Here is a 19,412-nt window from a genome sequence, read left to right as displayed (position 1 = left end):
AGAATTGAACCCCTGACCTCAGAGCTACAGTCAGTCCAGGAATAATATCATATTCAAGAGTTGAGCATTTCCTATGGAAACCCTAATGTCCATGGCAGTGTTCCCAGATCTTAGTTCTTTGCATTTCCTTGCTAGGTTCCCTGAATGTTTTTCCAGTGTCCCTAATGGAATAAAACAGAATCAAAGTCTGCAAACCATCCCTGATCTTGGTAAATGGTGAAGGATGACACAAAATCGCCTTTTCTTTCCAAAGGCATGAGTATGAAATCTAGGCTTATGCTCCCCCTACAGGACCAAGGGAGTGCTGCAGTGCTGGAGCTGTCATCCTTTGGATGGGATATTAAGTCTGGTGGACACAAAAGATCTCATGTCACCATTCCAGACAGATACAGGGGAGTTATTCCTTGTTTGTCCTGATCAATATTCATCTCAGAACCAGCATCCCAAAAAGAGATTGGTCATTATTATATAATTGTTAGTGATATCTCTTTGATGACGGTGACTCAAATCACATTGATGTCACGGCCAAGAAAGCTCATCAGCGCCTCTACTTCCTCAGGAGACTAAAGAAATTCAGTGTGTCCCCTTTGACTCTCACCAATTTTTATCGATGCACCATAGAAAGCATCCTATCTGGATGCATCACGGCTTGTATCCTGCTCTGCCCAGGACTGCAAGAAACTGCAGAGAGTTGTGGACACAGCCCAGCGTGTCACGAACACCAGCCTCTCCTCCTTGGACTCTGTCTTTACCTCTCGCTGCCTTGGCAAAGCAGCCGGCATGATCAAAGACCCCACCCACCCGGATCATTCTCTTTTCTCTCCTCTTCCATCAGGTAGAAGATACAGAAGCCTGAGGGCACATACCACCAGGCTTAAGGACAGCTTCTATCCCACTGTGATAAGACTATTGAATGGTTCCCTTAAATGATGAGATGGACTCTGACCTCATGATCTACCTTGTTGTGACCTTGCACCTTATTGCACTGCACTTTCTCTGTAGCCGTGACACTTTGTACTGTTATTGTTTTTACCTGTACTACATCAATGCACTCTGTACTAACTCAATGTAACTGCACTGTGTAATGAATTGACCTATACGATTGGTATGCAAGACAAGTTTTTCACTGTACCTTGGTACAAGTGACAATAATAAACCAATACCAATACCAATACGACATTTCAATAAGTCAAACAGATGCAATCATGAGGAAGGCACGCCAGCGCCTTTACTTCCTTAGAAGATTAAGCAGGCACATCACCGAAGGCATGTCACCGAACACTCTGACAAACTTCTATAGATTTATTGTTGAAAGTATCTTGACTGTTGCATCATGGTCAGGTACGGCAATTCGAATGCACAGGAATGTAAAAAGCTGTAATGGAGTCAGCCCAATATATCATGGAGACATCCCTCCCCACCATCGTTAGTATCTACATCCTCAGTCAATAATCTACATAGTATCTCTGCCTCAAGAAAGCAATATTTATCATCAAAGATCCCTACCATCCAGGCCATGCCATCTTCTTGCAGCTACCATTGGGCAGGAGGTACAGAAGCCTGAAATCCCACACCACCAGGTTCAAGAACAGCTATATCCTTTCAGCCATTCAGTTCTTGAACCAACCGGCACAATCCTAGTCAATACCCCAGTATAGCAACACTATGACTACTTCGATCATTTTGCACTTTTTTTGTTCTAATTATGTTCTTTCTTGTAAAAATTATGTATCATTTATGTTTAATTCATGTTTTTCTTATGAATGCTGCTTGTATAATGCTCTGTGCCTGTGATGCTGCTGCAAGTAAGTTTTTCATTGCACCTGTGCACACATGTACTTGTGCATATGATAATAAACTTGACTTCGTGAAAGAACCTTGGAGGCTTTGAAGCAGTGAAGGGTGCTATGTGAATGCAAAGCATGTGTTTTCTTTTTTATTGTGCCAGCATTGGGTTATGGAAAAGCAAAGCACCTCAGGTGCTGGAGATCAGAAATTAAAACAGAAAATGCTGGAAATACACAGCAGGCCAGGCAGTGGCTGTGGAGAAAGAGGGAGAGTCAACATCTCAGGTCGATGCTCCTGAATCAGAACAGCAGCTCTGTTGAAAGGACACTGACCTGAAACACTAATTCAGTTTGGTCCAGAAATGTGTGTTGGCCAATCAATCTATCAGCTGTAAATGAAAATCAAAACATCTGCAGATCCTCGAAATCTGAAATAATAATAGAACATGCTGGAAACACTCAGCAGGTCAGGTAAAATTTGTGGAAAAAGAACCAGAGTTAATATCTCAAGTTCTGACCAAAGGTCTCTCGTCTGAAACTTTTACTCTGTTTTTCTTGGACAGATGCTGCCTAACCTGTTGAGTCTTTCCAACACTTTTTATTGTTTTTATTGCTATCTACTAGCTACCAGAGTGACGATTCCTTCTTCCTTGAAAGGGAATGCAAAATACATGGACCATCAATGTATCTGCTGGCTAGAGAATTGCTGGTAGAGATTAATCGCTACCAAGAGAATTGAAGTTTGGATGATTCACACAGAAGCCAACAACTGGCTTAAGGGCTCCCAGAATCTGAGCTGTAGCAGTGGCCAATGCGGATGGATTTTGCCAGGAGAAGAAGGGGCTACATGGAATTCCTTCACCTGCAAGCTCCGATTCTACCGTTGACTGGTGAAATCCCCACCCCTTGCTCTATATGCAAGTGCTTACGAACATATGAACATAAGAAACAAACTCAGTCCTTTGTTTATACTCCATCATTCAATAATATCTTTTACCTCAGCAGCACTTTCCTGCACTAACTCCATATCCATTAATATCTAAACACCTATTCATCTCCACATTGAATATACTCAGCAACTGAGTCTCCACATCTTCTTAGATTAAAATTTTCAAAGATGCTCTACCCTCTGGGTGAAGAAATTTCTTATCTGCTCTATCCTAAGAGACCAGATTTTGGGACTGTAACCCTTTATTTCTGACACCTCAGTCAGGGGAAACATCATCACTGGCTGGAAGAACTTTTTACATTTCAGTGAGATCATTTATATTCTGGAAAGTCCTATCATTCCAGTTTACATGCCTTTAATCCAGAACAGTGTCCTGGTCATACACTGAACAGTTTATTTCACAGGGTGAATGTTGGACTCATCATTGCATACTTGGGGTACTGGTTCACTAACTATGGTCCCTGGAATCCACACTACTGCAACTGCACATGATGATTTAATGTTAGAATCATTCTTTAATATGGAAAAATGTCCCAAACACTTTATTGAGGCAAGTAAAGTGACAGAAGAGGTTGCACATCATGACCTTGTTTCTCCTCTCTTGACTTGAACCAAAGTGTCTGAAGATTAATAAGGCTTTCCAGTCTTCAAGGGATGTCACCTAAGTTCCAAAGCTGCGCCTGCACACACACACAGATAAACACACATGTACACAAAAACACACACAAACACAGATAAACACACATACACAAACACAAACACAAACAAACACACGCATACGCACAGACAAAAACTCATACACAAGGCACATATACATAAACACACACACGTGCGCGCACACAGATAAACACACACGTACACAAACACACACACAGACAAAAACTCACACACAAAGCACATATACACAGACACCCACACACACACCAACACACACACACACACACACACACACACACACACACACACACACACACACACACACACACACACACACACACACACACACCCTTTGAGTCTGCTCTGCCGTTTAATATCTTCACAGCTCATCATTCAAACTCAGTACCTGTTCCTGCTTTTTTCCCATATCCCTTGATTTCTTCAGCCAGGAGAACTACTTCCTACTTCTTCTTGAAAATGTTTAATGATTTGGTCTTAGCTACCTTCTGTGGTAGAGAATTAAACAGGTTCACGACACTTTGAGTGAAGGAATTTCTCATCTCCATCTTAAATGGCCTACACCGTATCCTTAGGCTGGTTCTGGACCAATGGCTGATTCCAATGGGAATATCTTTCCTGAATCTAGTCTTTCCAGTCCTGTCAGGATTTTATAAGTTTCCATGCGGTTCCCTGTCATTTTTCTGAATGTGACTGAATACAAGTCCAATCGTCCCAATCATATGTCAGTCCTGCTATCACAGGAATCAGTCTGAAGAATTCTCGCTGCACTCCCTCCATAGCAAGAACATCCTTCCCGAGATAAAGAGACCTAAAGGAGCAGTGCACTCAGCATGAATATGACATTAGGAAGCACGAACAGACTTCTCTTCTGCCCCTTTCCTTCCTTCTCCCTCCCTCCAAGGTCCAGTTCCCTACCAGGACCTTGTTGAGGCTCATCGTGTGGTCTCAACAAGGCCCTGGGAGGGGATCAGAACTTAGTGTGAGGGAGAGGGAATATAAAGGCAGGATGAGAGGATTGGTAGGAGTGGGGAATAAGGAATTGGAGTTGATAGCAGGATATCACAGTGAGGAGGAAATCAAAGTGTGGAGAGAAGGAGAGAAAGAGAGAGAGAGAGAGAGAGAGAGAGAGAGAGAGAGAATGATCAGAGAGAACGGAGCAGAAGGGGATTGGGTGAGGGGAGAGAATAAGGGAATTCTCAGCCAACATATTGTGCCAAACTCTTCAAACGGTGCACTTAGCATGAAGGTGGTGTTTGCAAGCATGAATTCTCTGACCATAATATTTATAAGCAACAGACAAATGCATTTCAATAGAGCAGCATTGCATCCAAATTGAACACAGAACAGGCCCTTTGGCCCACAATATCTGTGCTGAGCATGCCAAATTAAACTAATCCTTTCTGCCTGCACATGATCCATATTCATGTACCTATCTAAAAGCCTCTCAAGTGCCAGTATTGTATCTGCTTCCACCATTACCCTGGCAGTGTGTTCCAGACACCCAACACTCTCTGTGTAAAAAACTTGCCCTGCACATCCCCTTTAAACTTTCCCCTCTCACAAAGCTATGCCCTCTAATATTCGATATTTCTACCCCAGGGAAAAAAAAATAAGTGGACATTCTTTTAGCTTTTATAGGGTTTAAAGCACACATGCTAATATATCTGTTGCTGAAGACTTTTGCCTCACTATGCTGTGCATCCATCACTTTCATCTGGCTATCTGTGTCTGTTTCCATTTGTTCCTTGAATTGATTTAGAATTGCACATGGATGTTCTTCTGAGTTTACGGATTGTGAGCCACTGACTTTTTGATGACAAGCATCGAAGATAAGAAGAGTTAAAAAAAATCATTAAATCTGGCATTTCTGGGAACATCTGGGATGGGGAGCAAACTTCATATTCCAGTCTGCAAAGCCCACAGTGAGTAACACACCAACCATTTGAAAATGCTTCAAAAATCTCTTTCCAAGGTGCTAAATTATACCTCCTGTCAGGCTGTACTTTGTGCGTCTAGCTACTTGGCAGAATGGTTCAACTGATTTTAAAGATGGCATGATAAGCACCAAGTGCTTTACCCAGCTGCTCACAGTGACGGCTCAGATCGGTGATGGAGGGGGAGGAAGTTCTTTGTGATATCTTGTTTCTTAGAAGCTTGCTCCACACAAGGTCCCTTCTTCCTGAGAATGGTCTGATTTCGCTTTAGTGTGAGGCCATTGTCCATTTGAATGACGTGTGCTCTGCTCCCTCATCATTGAGCCATTCAGATCCTGAGGGGTTGAGCTCTGACTTGAACTAAATTGGGTGTCAATTAGAAAATTCAAAGGGCTTTAATGTGCCCCAGGTGGGAAAGGAAAAACATCAGTAAGAGGACATAACATGAAGTAGTAGGAGTAGGCTATACAATCCCTTTGACACAAAGGGATCTGCAGACACTGGAATCCGATTCAACACACACAATATGCTGGAGGAACTCAGCAGGTCAGGTAGCATTTGTGAAGGGAGATAAAGAGTTGATGTTTCGGGCCGAGACCCTTCATCAGGACTGGAGGGGAAGAGAGTAGAAGCCAGAATCCCTCTTCCTCTCCAGTTCTGATGAAGGGTCTCAGCCTGAAACGTCGACTGTTTATTTCTCTCCATAGATGCTGCCTGACCTGCTGAGTTCCTTCAGCATATTGTGTATGACAATCCCTTTGAGTCTGCTTTACTATTCGATATGATCATGGCTAATCTGATCTTGACCTCAGCCCCTTATTCCAGCCTGATAATTCTGGATTCCCTGACAATCCAAATATCCATCTTTCTCAACCTTGAATATACTCAGTAGTTCAGCCTTCCATTTCTCTGGGGTGAGGAAATACCATCCTACATTTCCATCTTAAGTGGCAACCCCTTAATTTGAAGTTATGTTCCATAGTTCTAGATTCCCCAGAAAGGGAAATATTCTCTCTGTATCTGACCTGTGAAGTCCCCTCAGAATCTTATTTGTTGCAATATGATTCTAAACAGCAATGAGTATAGGCCCAATCTGTACAATCTTTCCTCATAATGACATCCCAGGAATCAACTTAGTGAACAAAGAACAGTACAGCACAGGAACAGGCCCTCCAGCTCATTATGTTATGCCAAACTAATTAAGCTAATGACTCCTAATTAAACCAATCCCTTCTGCCTGCACATGGTCCATATCCCGCTATCCACTGCATATCCATGTGCCTATATAAAAGTCTCTCAAATGCCTCAGTAGTATCCGCCTCCACCACCATGCCTGGCAGTGCATTCCAGCCACCCACCATCCCACCATTCTCTGTGTTAGAAACCTGCCCCACACCTCTCCACTGAACTTTCCCTCTCTCACCTTAAATGCATGTTGCTACTTGGTGAATGTTCCTTTAAGGCACCTGGACAGTAGAGTAGTAGTGTGTGTGTGTGGTGTTATCTGCAAGACGGCAAGACTATAACTGGAGCGTGCTAGCTGTTTTGACACAGAGTCGGGGGGTGAGGGTGAGGGTGAGAGAGAGAGAGCGAGAGCGAGAGAGAGAGAGAGAGAGAGAGAGAGAGAGAGAGAGAGAGAGAGAGAGAGAGAGAGAGAGAGAGAGAGAGAGAGAGAGACGGACTGACGGTCTCTGCATCGATGGATGAAGAACAATAGATGTGTCTGTCACTACAATCCATGTATGGATTTTTGGAGCAATCAATTGGAGTCCACTTTGTTGTTAACCTGTACTGGAAAACAGGTATTTCTGTGAGCGGCCATGTATCAAGTGCCTTCAGGGTGGCAGAAGCAGAAACCAAGCAATGGAGATCTTCGGTGATTGAGGTGTCGTATGGGTTTCATCGTGGAACATGTGGATTTCATAAATTCTCTCTACGTTCTCTCTACATTTTCTCTTCAGTCAAGGGTGGTTTTGCAAAAGCCTTTGCTCACGTTCTACCTTATGACTTGCTGAACTGAACTTTGAGAACTATTCCTAGACTTGGGGTTTGGGATTTTGCCACACACACACTTCAAGTTTAGTTTTGGGGTTAATGTTTAATATCTAACATTTTTACTTTTCTTATTATTACAAGTAGTTATTAATAAAATAGCTTCTAACACTTATACATGCCTCGTTGTGTTTCTATTGTTGCTGGTACGTAACACATGGTCTCTAATATTTGACATACCAATACCAATATCAATACATTTCTAACCTGGGGAAAGGATACTGTCTGTCTACTTTATCTATGCGTCTCATAATTTTATAATTACCTCCAATGAGCTCTCTTCAATGCATGTATAACGCTCCTTAAATAAGGGGACCAAATCTGTATACACCTCCAGATGTGGTCTCACCAACTTATGTACAGTTGCAGCAAGAATTCCCGACTTTGTCACTTCAATACCTTTGTTATAAAGGCTAACATTTCATTTGGCTTCCTATTTATTTGCTCTTCCTACATATTAACTTTTGGTGTTTAATGTACAAGGGCATCCAGATTCCTCAATAAAGCAATATTTCCATAGTTTGTCCCATCTTAAACAGTTGGTATTGGGTTATTCTTGTTGAAAAATATGTGTCTGTGTATGGGTGTGTATTTCTGTACACAGTGGACTCAGTTGCAATACCTTTCATTTGGAACTGGGCTGCTGATAATTAAGTTCCAGCACTGCCTTTGGTCACAGAGTCATAGAGTCATACCGCATGGAAACAGGCCCTTTGGCCCAACTTGTCCATGCTGACCAAGATGTCCATCTAAGCTAGTCCCATTTGCCTGTGTTTGACCCTATCCATCTAATCCTTTCCTATCTAAGTACAAGTACATAGAATCTATTCAATGACATTAAACTCACTTAAAACTACATTCTGGGTGATTCCCTATTCAACTTTCTCAGTATTTACCACCCTCCCCCCACCCCCTCCAAATGAGTAGTGACAAATGCAAGCAACATCGGTCTTTCACAATTCCAGAAGTCATGTGTGACTTGCCCTTTTCCTAGACAGGATCAAAGTAGACAATCGATCCATCAAACTAAAAAAAATACTGGAAAAACTCCGCAGGTCATTCAGCATACGTGGAGGGAGAAACAAAAAGTTAACATTTCAGGTTCTTGACATTTCGTCAGAACAGAAAGGGCATCAACCTGAAATCTCAACTGTTTTTCTCTCCATAAGTTCTACTGAAAGAGCATTGACTTGAAACATTAACTTTGTTCCTCAATCCATCTCACATTTAGCTCCTTAAGTTGTTGGGGAAATTGGATACTTCTGGTTATTTAAAAATAACCATACTTATATTTTTAAAAAATCACTCCATCAACCTAAGCAAAGATAGAAACCATTGCAAAAGGCCAAGATTCATGGATGCAACTTCAAGTTTATTCTATGAGATGAAATTGATCATGTGATCACTGCTGAACATGTTATAGAGGCCTGAGGGAGCAAATGGAAAGTAAGACACTCCAGATAAACCTTGCATCTAAATGTCCCAAACCACCATCTTGAGCAGGAGATCCAGAATCCTGAAGTCCCACACCACCAGGTTCAAGAACAGCTAGTTCCCTTCAACCATTCCATTCTTGAACCAACCGGCACAACCTAATCACTATAGTTTAACAACACTATGACCACTTTGATCATTAAAATTAACTTTGTTTTGTTTTGTTCTAATTGAGTTCTTTCTTGTAAAAATTGTGTATAATTTATGTTTAATTTATGTTTTTCTTATATCTTATATGATTCTACGTGCCCGTGATGCTGCTGCAAGTAAGTTTTTCATTGCACCTGTGAACATACGTACTTGTGCGTATGATAAAAATCTCGACTTTGACTTTGAATTTTTTTGACAGGAGGGAATGGACAATGAACACTGGCCTTGCATAAATTAATAAATCAAAAAGCAAAACCTGCAAATGTTGGAGGCCTGAAAATACTCAGCAGTTCAGTCAACAGCTGTAGAGAGAAATGGAGTTAACATTCCAGGTCATTTATTTGGATACCACCTGACCTGCTGAGTACTTCTAGTATTTTCTGTTCTTAATACAACTAAGTCGAAATCAGTAATAGAAAAATAGCAGACTAGTTCAGGTTTTATCTTAACTTTTCCTTTGTTTTTTTTCATATAAACCACAAGAACCTTTTTGCTTTTGCTCCATTTCTATCTGTATTTTTAACCTACTGGCCTTTTCCAGCACAATTACACCAATGACCAGCACATCTCACAGACAAACAGTGTCAGTAGTAGTCTGTGGGACTGTTTTGAAAACCAAATGGGTACTTTCTTAAACCAAAACGAATAGAAGTGAAAATTCTGTTACTAGCTTAGAGTTTTATCAGTGACAAAAAATGATTTTCTCAAGAGTTTTTGCAGTTTTTAATATCATTTAAAATCATAACAATTCGAGTGACACGTGTAAAATAGGGAAAACATCCAATCACTCTTAAACTAAAGCAAATGATGCTCACCTTGTCATGACTCAACACAGAATACAGTGTGTCCTCCAAAGAATAATACAGGGCTGTCAGTGAGTTGCCAAGATGTTAAGCAAGCCAGCAGCAGATCACAACACATGCAATGAATTTCAAGATTGGCAATGAGGCACACTCCTGGGACAGTTGTAATTAAGCAGGAGGTGCACACAGCAGGCAAGATAATGTGGGAAATGTGAAATGGGGAGTATAGAACAAAATAATAGAGTTTCAGAATAAAAGTTCACCCACTTAAGGCAGAGATGAGCAGGAATTTCATCTCGGGGGGTTGTAAATTTTTGGAATTCAAGGTCAAGATTAGATGATGTTTGGGGATGCCAAATGATCTACCATAACTCTTACATTCTCATGTAATTTGACAAGAAGAATTAAATTATTTTGTTTTAAGATGTGTGGAACCGGGAAGTATTGGTGTGGAAGAGGGCCTGTGTGACAACTCATAAAATCCAGAAAAGTAAACTCAAAGATGCAGCTGGCAATTAGAAAGGCACATAGCATGTTGTCCTGCATTGCACAGGGGTTGCAGGTCAAAATGGGAGTCGAGGTGATACTTTAAAGAGATTTGGTGAGAATATGGTTGCAGTTTTGGTCTCCGTATAGGAGGAAGGATACACTTGCTTTGAAGTCACTTTAGACCATTTTTACAAGATGGATTCTTCGGTTGGGTTGTATGTGCTTTGAAGAATGATTGAAGAAACTTGGCCTCCATTCACAGGAGTACAGAAGAATAAGCAGTGATTGTATTGAGATGTGCAAGATTCTGCAAGGGATTGAAGAGCTAGATGCCAAGAAGCTGTTTCTTCTTGATGAAGATTTCCAGATGAAGGGATATATATCTCAGGATTAGGCCTGAGGTGAGGAGAAATTTGTTAATGCCAAGGTTGTAAATCTTTGAAACTCCATACCTCAAGAAAGTTGTGGATGCCCTGTTGTTGAGTAAAACTGAGGTCAAATGAACTGCTCTCGAAATAAACGGGGGAAATGGGGATTGGGCAGGACTGTGGATTTGAGACAAAGGTTGACACATGATAATGCATGGTACAGCAGGCTCAAGGGGCCCTATCTGATCTCTCAGTTGGAAGCCAAAGATCCCAAGGTACCATGTTCAAAATTAGGGAAGTTTCTCACCCGCTGTCAAAGCCGGGACTTGCACCTCAAACGTCATTAGAAATGGTTTATTTGGTCATTGTCATATTCTGTTTCTGGGAGCTTGCTGTGCACAGATTGGCTGCCACATTTCCTGACTGTAATTAATCACACTTCAACAGAACATCACTGACTGTGATCTCCTTTAAGATCTCGGGAGGTTGATAAAAGTGCAATAGAAATGCCAATTTTATTTTCAGTAACTGGCAGTGAATGACTGAACTGTAATTTAACTGTGAGTTACATGGGTGGTTGTGCATTACTGGGTTGTAATGTAGTAGTGAGCTGCATAACTGGCAGTGAATTATAGAGCTGAAATTCATCAGGAAAAAGAAACCCTAGTGTAAGTCAGAAACTGCAGTTAATAAGGTGATATGGATGAAGCCACTAAATCTCAAACTTGAAGCTCATGCATTTTATCGATGTAGCAGAACCCAAAGGCTGAACAAAACTGTAAATTCCCTGTCACATACTTGCCAGTTTTGCAGGATATATATTGGATAGCTTGTCTTTGTGTCCGTTTTTTAATTTTGGTTGTTAGTCATGGGAATGCAGTGATTCCTCAAATGATAAAACTGCTAGTTCCTAATTGTGCGTGGAAGGGCAGTTAACTGCACAATTACCATGGGTAGAGGTTGCCTATGTTTCAGTTTGCATCTGCAGAAAAACAAATCGGGAAACTAGGCAGTTAGCAGAAATACAGGATATTTCCCGCTCAGTTTAATTTATTATCAACTCCGAGATCCTCACTTTTAGAGTTCTGCATGCCCAATTTCTCTCAGCCTTTGTAATCATTTCCATTCCCATGCCTCAGTTTGAACTCTGTCCTTATCTCTCTCTGATTTGTTGTGTGAGCCCCTTCTTCCCTTTACCATTACCAAAGCAGTCATCAGTCACCACCCTGATCATCTTCTCTCCCTTTCCTACTTCTCTCCCTTTCCTATGTCGCTAGGTCCTTCCTCAATTTCCAAAGCCAGTTGGTCAGTCTCCTTCCTCCTTATTTTGGTTCCTCAATCCCATTCAAAGTAACATAGGAATGGACAAAGACACTTTAAGAATTCAAAGGACGTGGAGATGGTCAGGGAGAAAGTGGTACACAAACTTAAGCAGTGTGTCTTAGTAGATAAAGTAACTTAAATACCCTTTGCAATTTACACACAGAAATTAGATCACTTAACAATGAGAAAAGATCAGCTGTATGTGATCCAATTGCAGTTTTACTCAGAGTACATCACATTTGCAATCATACAAATAGCTGGAGGAACTCAGCAGGTCAGGCAGCATCAATGGAGGGAAATGGACAGTCGACGTTTCAGGTCAAGACCCCTCACAATGAGTCCAGATGAAGGGTCTCGACCTGAAACGTCGACAGGCCATTTCCCTCCATCGATGCTGCCTGACCCATTGAGTTCTTCCAGCTTTATGTGTATTGCTCCAGGTTCCACCATCAGGAGCCCTTTGTGTCTCCACATTAGCAGTCATTTTGGGATGAAATCAGAAAGGTGCTTCCAGTCACAATCCATGCAGGCAGATCTCATGCGCCAATGATCTCGCCATTCGCGCCATTTCTGTCCATATTGACATTAAGAGGAGCAGACAATTGCAACCCATGACGGCTGAACCTATCTCATCAGAACAAGAGCACATTACACAAGTTTGTTGCTTTTCTTACTATTTAAAGAGACAGCCTACTGACACAGGGTGACCTGACTGGGTAGTTTCAGAATTGACAGCAAGCCATTCAAAGTGTTCAGAGGATGCTGCCACCAACAGCAAATCTTTTCTGCAGTGTTTAGCTGCTGAGATACTCATGCTATGGGTGTCTCAGTGCTGATGCTGTTGGCAGGATTTGATTACATTCAAGTTCAAGTTATAGTTTATTGTGATTCACCCATATGCTACAAAAACACATGGAGGAACAAAATGTTGTTTCCGCCAGACTCACACAACAGAGGACATACATAGAACAGAGGACATACAATAAAAACAGACAAAAAAAATGTGCAAGTACTAATAGTGCAAAAAACAGTATATACAGAATACAAAATTAGTGCAGGGTTAGTGCAAAACCTAGTTGGACGAAGAAAATACAGAACTCAGTGTGTTGCGCTAAATGTATAAACATGCTCAGCAGCAGCCGACGTTCTTATACGCCGTTGTGCAAACCAGGGCTTTTGACGCGGCATTTGTCTCCAGGGTATTCAGGAGCCTGACAGCCTGGGGGGAAAAGCTGTTGTACAGTCTAGTAGTTCTAGGGATGTTCTCATTGGAGAGAAGGAGGGAGACATGATAAAGGTATACAAGATATTGAGAGGAATAGATAGAGTGGACAGCCAGCACCTCTTTCCCAGGATGCCAATGCTCAAAACAAGAGGACATGGCTTTAAGGTAATGGGTGGGAAGTTCAAGGGTGATGTCAGAGGGAGGTTTTTCACCCAGAGGGTGGTTGGTGCATGGAATGCACTGCCTGGGGTGGTGGTGGAGGCTGATACATTGGACAAGTTCAAGAGATTGCTAGATAAGCACATGGAGGAATTTAAGTTAGAGGGATATGTGGGAGGAAGGGGTTAAATAGTCAGGTGTGGTTTGAAGGGCGGCACAACATGGTGGGCCGAAGGGCCTGTATTGTGCCGTATTGTTCTATGGTTCTATGGTTCTGGCCCGGATGCTCTGGTATTGCTTGCCAGACATGAGGCATTGTATGGTCATGGCTGGCCACTCAGGGTGGGTTGGGACCTCAGGGATGGAGGCAAGGACAAGTACATCCCACTCCTTGAGGATCACCGTATCCAGCATGGATTTTCCGAATGAACAAGTATTCTCAGGCTCTGGTCTTCTCAGGCTGAGATCACTGGAGTACGTGACATGTTGCAGGAAGAACTCTGGCCGCACTCTTGCACCAGGACTGAGTCATTCTGAGATTTACTGCAACCTTAATGGTGTCCCCTGCAGGTTTGCTGCTCACTACTGCATCGGTGAGGTCACCTAGACACCATATTCACAAAGGAATGATTTCTTCTACTTTGTAAAAGTGTGGAAGGGAAAAAAACAAACTGTTGGAGGAACTCAGCCTTATAAAACTCTGGTTAGGCTGCATCTGGAGTCTTGCATTCAATTCTGGTCACCCCATTACAGAAGGGATGAGGAGGATTTGGAGAGGGTGCAGAAGAGGTGTACCAGGATGCTGCCTGGATTAGAGGGCATGTGCTATAAGGAGAGGTTGGACAAACTTGGGTTGTTTTCTCTTGAGCGTCGGAGGCTGAGGGGAGATCTGATAGAAGTTTATAAAATAATGAGAGGCATAGATAGAGTAGGCAGCCGGTATCTTTTCCCCAGGGTTGAAGTGACTAATACCAGAGGGCATGCATTTAAGGTGAGAAGGGGTAAGTTCAAAGGAGGTTTGCGGGGCAAGTTTTTTTACATAGAGAGTGGTGGGTGCCTGGAATGCGCTGCCTGGGGTGGTGGTGGAGGCAGATACGATAGGGGTGTTTAAGAGGGCTTAGATTGGCACATGAACGTGCAGAGAATGGAGGGATATGAACCATGCGCAGTCAGAAGGGATTAGTTAAATTAGCTGTTTAATTACGTTTAATTAGTTCAGTGCAACATTGTGGGCCGAAGGGCCTGTTCCTGTGCTGTACTGTTCTGTGTCCTATGTTCTATGCTCTATGTTCTATGAATGCAATGTTTCCTAGACTCCTTAGCTGCACTGCTAGACATCACTGCCCAGAGAAGTGGATCCTGGAGGACGTGGGCGACTCTCTACTTCCTGGCTCATTACATCAGTGCACTCTCCAGTCACGTCAGCTGAGTGCAGGTACGAGAGTTACACAATATGGTAGAGGAAAACACCATTGGTCTCCCCAGCATGAGATTCTGCTGCTTGCATCATTTTGGGGATACCCTGTGGTACACAGGAAGCAAATGTCGAGCCTTCATCATTGTGTCGCGCATTTGCACAGTCTTTGGTCACTGAGCAGCAAGTGGCAGAGGGAGAGAAGCAAGGGGACATGCTGCGGCTTCTGGACTCAGTATCAGATTCTCCAACCTTCCTGCATCAGAACTGGCCACTTCTGCTGTCAGTTGTCCACCTGGGATGGTGGCTCCGTCGTCCTCTCTCCATTAGTACAGCCTGACCCGCAGGTTGTGTCCTGCAGCCTTGCGATTAGCAAAACCTAACACAAACAATGAAGCATTATTACCGTCTAACTGCCCCATTAACCCATTTGACTTGGTCTCACCCTTACGGAGATATTTCCTTTGTCCTATCCATACCCCCTCACCACCACCTTCTCCGCATCTTAAAATGATCATTTTTATTGCTCTTGCCCAGATTTGACGAGGGGGATCCAACCAGAAATGCTAACTGTTTCTCTTTCCACAGAGGTGGCCCGGTCTGCTGAGTGTTTCCAGCACTTTCTGTTTTTGTTTCAGATGTCCGGCATCTGCAGCTTGTTTGATTTTCAGGATGTACAGAGTCTGAGGGCAACAGCAAGAGGAGGAGGAGGAGGAAGCGGAAGAGTACCAGGAGCATGCCCCTGCTTAGCATCCACTGCCTCAAATCCCAGCCAAGCGGGTGTTGGGCCTTTCAAGGTATTGAAGGCTTCCTGATAGAACCATAGAACCATACAGCACAAAACAGGCCCTTCGGCCCACCATGTTGTGCCGTCCATCAAACCACCCTCACACTACCTAACCCCTTCCTCCGGCATATCCCCCCATCCCACACTGCTCCATATGCCTATCCAACAAGCTCTTGAACCTGTCCAATGTATCTGCCTCCACCACCACCCCAGGCAGTGCATTCCATGCACCAACCACTCTCTGGGTGAAAAACCTCCCCCTGACATCTCCCCTGAACCTCCCACCCATAACCTTAAAGCCATGACCTCTCGTCTTGAGCACTGGTGCCCTGGGAAGGAGGCGCTGGCTGTCTACTCTATCTATTCCTCTCAATATTTTATATAGCTCTATCATGTCTCCTCTCATCCTCCTCCTTTCCAGTGAATAAAGCCCTAGCACCTTAAGCCTCTCCTCATATTCAATACTCTCCAATCCCGGCAGCATCCTGGTAAATCTCCTCTGCACCCTCTCCAATGCCTCCACATCCTTCCTATAATGAGGCGACCAGAACTGAACACAGTACTCTAAGTGTGGCCTAACTAGAGTTTTGTAAAGCTGCATCATCACCTCGCGGCTCTTAAACTCAATCCCGCGATTTATGAAAGCCAACATCCCATTGGCCTTCTTAACTGCTCTTTCCACCTGTGAGGCAACTTTCAATGAACTGTGAATATGAACCCCCAGATCCCTCTGCTCCTCCACACTGCCAAGTACCTTGCCATTTACCCAGTACTCTGCCCTGGAGTTTGTCCTTCCAAAGTGTACCACCTCACACTTCTCCGGATTGAACTCCATCTGCCACTTGTCAGCCCAGCTCAGCATCCTATCACTATCCCTCTGTAAGCTCCGACAGCCCTCCACACTATCCACAACACCGCCTAGAGACACCAGCAAGCTCATAGTCCCCAATACAAACTAAGTGCCCCCCCCCCACTGTCTCTATACACCAATCATTACGATCAACATAGTTCACCAATAATCAGCTGGAGAGACCAGATTACTCACGCCCATTTCTCAGGTTCAAGATTGGATAGTTCTGGTTGCTGTAACTATGCAATTGCACTGGAGAGGGTGCAGAAGAAATTCACCAGGATGTTGCCTGGGATGGAGTGTTCTAGTTATGAGGAGAGACTGGGTTTGTTTACCTTGGAGGCTGAGAGGAGACCTGACTGAGGTATACAAGATTATGAAGGGCACAGATAGTGCAGATAGCAGGAGAATCTTCCCTGTAGCAGAGGTGTCTAATACTAGAGTGGATGTGAGGTTTAAAGGGGAACTGAGGTAGAATTTTTTTTACAGAGAGAGTGCTTTGAATCTGGAACACACTGCCTGAGTGATTCACAACACTGAAGGAGTATCTAAGCTGGCAGTTGAATCACGAAGGCATATAAGGCTACGGACTAGATGCTGGTAAATGGGATGAGTATTGGATGAATTGTTAGTCAGTATGGACACACTGGGTCAAGGGTCTGTTTCTGTAGATGCTGAAACCCAGGAAGGCCACGTGGCTATGGAAGCGAGTCTGGGTAAACTCTCTGACCTGCACCGATTGTAACACATGCAAGAATGAATCACTGACCCATTTACTGAAATGTCTCACTGCAACTCTTTTCATTGCTCTGCAGTTCACCCTGATATAAGTTATGAGGACTTTATATTGCTGGATTGAGCGGGGAGTCTCACACCTGGCGGAGACAGCTGATATCAGCTGCTGCCAGCCTCTTCCAGTGGTAGCCCCAGTAGATCACTTGACCTCCTTGGCACAAAAGCCCCCCCCCCTTGGTGACAAGGATCTCTGAGTACCTTTGAGTGAACCTTGGAGCTCTCTCTTTCTCCCTGGTCTCTTTTCCTCCATAGCAGCTACTGTGTTGCAGCTGTCAAGCTGCCATGAGGAGTGTGTCTTTAAGGGCCGATGCCCTTGCACAGCAAAGGATCGCAAACTACTTTCAACGAATAGTGTCCCCTGGGGAAACCACCTGTTGGCCAGAAAGGAATTAAAATCTGCTAAACAGTAAGTAGAATGAGCCAAGGAAAGTGGAAGCAGACAAATCAAATGTATTTGTTCTTGCCGTGTGATCGAAGGAACAGAGGCTTCCATTTCGTGAGGCTGTTCTTGTGGCCACCATTTTGTGAACTGGTTCTTGCTCAGGGATGGCTTGGTCAGAGCAATTGAAAGTGGACACAATGAGGTCCCTGCCGATGATCTGCTAAACCTGAGATCATTTCCAAATACGAAGCAGCTTATTTGGTTAGGTAGAAACAGCAGGCTTGTGGAAAGAATAACTTGTGACCTGAAGTAACCTGAGCCCAATGTTTGGCTGACCTGGCTAAACTGGTTTGAACTGGTCTGTCTCAGGGAGAACAAAGAAAGTTACCTGATGCACAAGTCTGGGGGAGGAGCAATAAAGCAACGCTGCTTGGAGCCTTGGGCCAGATCCAATGAGAAGCTGACGCAGGCTAGTCAGATGAGCCTGAGCCAACAGAATCAAAACACAACAGTTCGATCGAATAATAAAATGGATAAGACTGGAGGATTTTGGGAGCACAGGGAACTCTGGAGACCAACCATCATGGAAGTGGATGACCCCAGGTCAGAACCGTGGAGATTACATTGGGACCAAGAGAAACTCCTGGCCAGTGTGAACTCCTACTCCCGGGTATTGCCTTTTCTATTCTTTGAGTGCTCAGGAAGGGTTAGAGAAATCTAGTGGGTGTATGCACAGATATTTAGCTTTGTACGACTTGCATACTTGATGTTAACTGAACCAATAAAGTTATTTGTCAGTTAACACAGATTCTCTCCGTGCCGATCATTATTGTCGAGGGTAGTTACAAGCAACACACCCATGTCCTGCTTTAACGCATCGAACTGGGTGTTAACCAATCAAACACTACCCCCAACTTCATTTAGGCCAATTTCGGAGCTTTTGTAGGGGTTATAATGGTTTTAAGTACTAAAAAAGGATCCAATCCACTTTCCAAGCAAGTATCTGCATTAGGTGACGCTTTATCTGAATATAAAGAGATGTGTTTACAAGTGTCCTCATTCAATGTCATCTGCTGCCTCACTAATCATAAGCTGATAGTTGAGAGTTTCATCAGGAGCATATGGAAAATCGGCGGAGGAATCGTCTGCTGGAGGACCTGAAGGAGCTGCTGGGGTTGGCCGCAAATGGCAATCGCATTTGACAAATGATTGATGCCAACCTCGTAATCACCTTGTGACAGGGACTCTTCTCCCAACTGGATCTCTTCCAGGAAAAATGCCTGCATGGCTTCCACGTCCTTCTGGTTTGGAAAGCCGGAGACTCCTTTGTCTTTTGTAGCCAACCTCTGCTTCCTCTTCCGCTGTTGTAACCTCTTCTTAAAGGTGGGATCATTCCGCCGCTTCCTATCGAAGTAGATGCAGTACCCAACAAAGAGAGCTCCACAGATCCCTGCTGCAATCGCACTAGTCTTCCTCATCATAGTCCAGAATACTTCCACCCTTCAAAATTTCCTTAATATTGTCTGACAACCAGACTGAGTCTGCTTGCTTTGCAATAAAGCCGATTGTGATGTCGCATCTGAGCCCTTTTGTCATCAAGACAAGCACCTAACCTTCATCAACCATTGCTTCACAATGAGGAGCGGCGTCCATTTTGTGGGGCATCGCCAAGGACGCAGAACATGGCAGGTAACTTGGAATGGGGAGTCGTGATTAGGTGATGGGTAGATTGTGATTAAAATAGAATAATCTATGTGCCATGCCTTCTTCTCG

At 43.6% G+C, this 19,412-nt stretch overlaps 1 pseudogene; it reads right to left on the bottom strand.

Annotated features, from left to right (window-relative positions):
• Positions 1-15,151: 15,151 nt before the first annotated feature.
• Positions 15,152-19,120, bottom strand: LOC127580544 (mitochondrial import receptor subunit TOM20 homolog; annotated as a pseudogene).
• Positions 19,121-19,412: the final 292 nt, after the last annotated feature.

This window comes from Pristis pectinata, chromosome 19, assembly GCF_009764475.1.
Source record: "Pristis pectinata isolate sPriPec2 chromosome 19, sPriPec2.1.pri, whole genome shotgun sequence".
In the NCBI taxonomy this organism is placed as follows: Eukaryota; Metazoa; Chordata; class Chondrichthyes; order Rhinopristiformes; family Pristidae; genus Pristis; species Pristis pectinata.
The sequence above is the reverse complement of the archived record's forward strand: the minus strand, read 5'-3'. Positions and strand labels throughout refer to the sequence as shown.